The sequence below is a fragment of the Etheostoma cragini genome, chromosome 2 (genome assembly GCF_013103735.1).
Source record: "Etheostoma cragini isolate CJK2018 chromosome 2, CSU_Ecrag_1.0, whole genome shotgun sequence".
NCBI lineage: Eukaryota > Metazoa > Chordata > Actinopteri > Perciformes > Percidae > Etheostoma > Etheostoma cragini.
Window position 1 is genome coordinate 19,036,427 of NC_048408.1, and position 2,423 is coordinate 19,038,849.

Genomic DNA, 2,423 nt, shown 5'->3' on the forward strand with positions numbered 1-2,423 from the left:
AACACCAACCTGCTTAAGACAAGGTGGCTTCATCTGTTGTTAATACTGTTGGTGAAGTGAAAAGTGTTACCCTGTGCGCACAGGGACTATATTGTCAAGCACACGGTACCTTTGTGTTTACTTAAATCACAATTCTTTTGTGGTTATGTTATCACACATTGTGATTGCTATTTCAGTATCAGTTTAGTTTAAAATTGGATTGGTTCGATGGAGGTCCCCTTTAATGCTGGAGCCAGTGAAGCAAATTGCAAACAAGCAAATTGCAAGTTAAAGCAACACCAAGGAACTTTTCCCACTTCGGTCCCACTACAGGTTGGAAGCGGAATTGTCCCATTATGTCTCATTGGAACTACAGATCCACCACCAGATCTGGCAAGCTTGCATAGTACGGTTAAAGCTGATAGAAATCCGCTAAGAGAATGCAGACGTGCCGTTCACCCTGTTACGAGTTGATGAACCACTGAAATAATTTTGGAAACATTACTTGGTACAGAAAGGTACAGAAAGTTATCTAGTGTTGCTTTAATTGCAGGGCTTTTAGGTCTGAATGCTCACCATTAAACTGCTGTTTGCTGTAACATTTGAACTTTTTATTTTCAATGTTGTGTTACGAAAAAAAAATTCAAAATTCAAATTATTCATAAATAATTAATAGTTCAGCTGTGTGGCTATTTAGGATTTTACCAAGTCAAGTCTTCAAGGGGTCAAGTCTAAAGTAATTCTATAAAAAATTATAATAATAAAACTTTTGCAGCAGTAGTGTTCAAGTCAAGCCTCAGGTTATTATAAGTCGTTTCAAATCTATGCAGTGGTTTTCTGGACAAATTTATCTCAATATAGGCTAATACGGCCTCAATTTCAATTGAGAACTTTTCTCTCTCTGTGGTGGTCTGCTACATAATGAGTCTTGTTAAATAGCATTACCATAACTCACCCAGCCTTGAAATAATTCAAAAAGAACAAAGATTAATAATGGATGACTTATCGGAGAAGGCAGACATTGACACGCTTTGTTCTTTACCCCACAAAGAGTAGCTGATATACCGTATTTGCGTTAAATCAAGGGGATCCTGAATAAAATAATACAAATCCACAGATGTATGAAGTGTAAAGTGCCTCAGAACATGTGATCGTTTTTTTTTCTATTTATTTTACATCGTGCAGAGGTTGATTACACTTTCCCGGTGCAACACCGAGTGTTATTCACAACATTGCTTCCTGTTTGTCTCTTTTTCACGACTGTGGTATCAGTAAAATCTTCATTTTCACCTTTACAACACACACTTTGAGGTTGTGTGTGTGTGTGTGTGTGTGTGTGTGTGTGTGTGTGTATATGCAACTCTGCACATGCACAACACACCTGTTTTTGCAAAAAAACATTCAGGGATGTAAGCCTTAAAGCACGCAAAGTGTGTTTACCCATATCACATTTAAACAAATGTAACAGGACATGCTTTTCTAATGGAAATCATGGATATCTGCATCCTTATCATTTGTTGAATAATACATTGTTGTTTAGTGTGACATACAGAAGACAAGGACTAACTCAGTCCTGTTTATGCAACAGAGTCGCCATTGGCTCACTGTTGTTTGGAGTAAAGTCTCATACACCTGATGTTATAGCACCTGATATTTGCATTAATGGTTTCCTCATATGTTTATCATGATTTATTGCAGAAGTGAAGACCAAAGGTAACTAGTGGCTTTCTGTGCTGTAAGTGACAGAACAACCTCTATGTTTTGGTGCAGTACTGAGATATACAAGAGCAGATTGTTGCACCTCAGTGTATTTATTATTTAAAGCCAATAATTCCTACTTGAGTCACTTGTATGCAATAGATCATAATATTGGTCTACTTGATAGGATTAGAAGAACCACAAGATAGTTCAGCAAAAAGCAGTTATGCAGTTATGCTGAACCCCTTTGAGGAAAGAATAATTTACAAATGACATAGAAAAAGTTCTAAAACTGCCTGGCTTTTAAAAACGGTTAAAAATCAAGCTTCAAAATATTATCTTTGACCTTGGTAACAGGAGTTGACAAAACAATCTCACCTCATGGCCAACATAAACAAGAAGTAAGTAGAACATTTCAACAATTGCAGTTCCATGACAACTGGGCAAACTCCAGCTTGGTGTATGAGACTTGGTGAGTTGTCACCGGTATGGGTTGTTTGAACTAAAGCAAAGCACTTTGTTACAGGAGAGCTTTGGATTGGACTGCTTTTGTTTCCTAAAGCCATAAGAGGCTGTTTCACATCCAGTAGGTCAGTGAAGAGAAAGGAGGATAACAGCTCTGGGCCAGCAGAGGAAGACTGGATGTGAATATCAGACTCAATCAATCAGGAGGGGAGGTTAGTTAAAATGACAGGAATGCATACTGTATACACACACAAACACACACACACACACACACACACACA

The 2,423-nt window shown here is 37.8% G+C and overlaps 1 protein-coding gene and 1 long non-coding RNA gene across 4 annotated transcripts in view; one reads left to right on the forward strand and one right to left on the reverse strand.

The window, feature by feature from the left end:
• Positions 1-2,423, forward strand: part of pik3r5 (phosphoinositide-3-kinase, regulatory subunit 5) — a 24,112-nt gene that overhangs the window by 2,147 nt on the left and 19,542 nt on the right. The window contains exon 2 of one of the 3 annotated variants that reach the window (XM_034857392.1): positions 2,204-2,354. The exons of the other annotated variants lie outside the window; for them this stretch is intronic. The gene's annotated coding sequence lies outside the window, so the exon portion shown is untranslated. The remainder of the gene's footprint in view (positions 1-2,203; positions 2,355-2,423) is intronic. 3 annotated transcript variants of the gene reach the window in all.
• The window catches only part of LOC117935410, a 15,358-nt gene continuing 13,205 nt past the window's right edge, over positions 271-2,423 (reverse strand). Inside the window, exon 3 of the long non-coding RNA XR_004654755.1 lies at positions 271-286. This is a non-coding gene — a long non-coding RNA (uncharacterized LOC117935410). The remainder of the gene's footprint in view (positions 287-2,423) is intronic.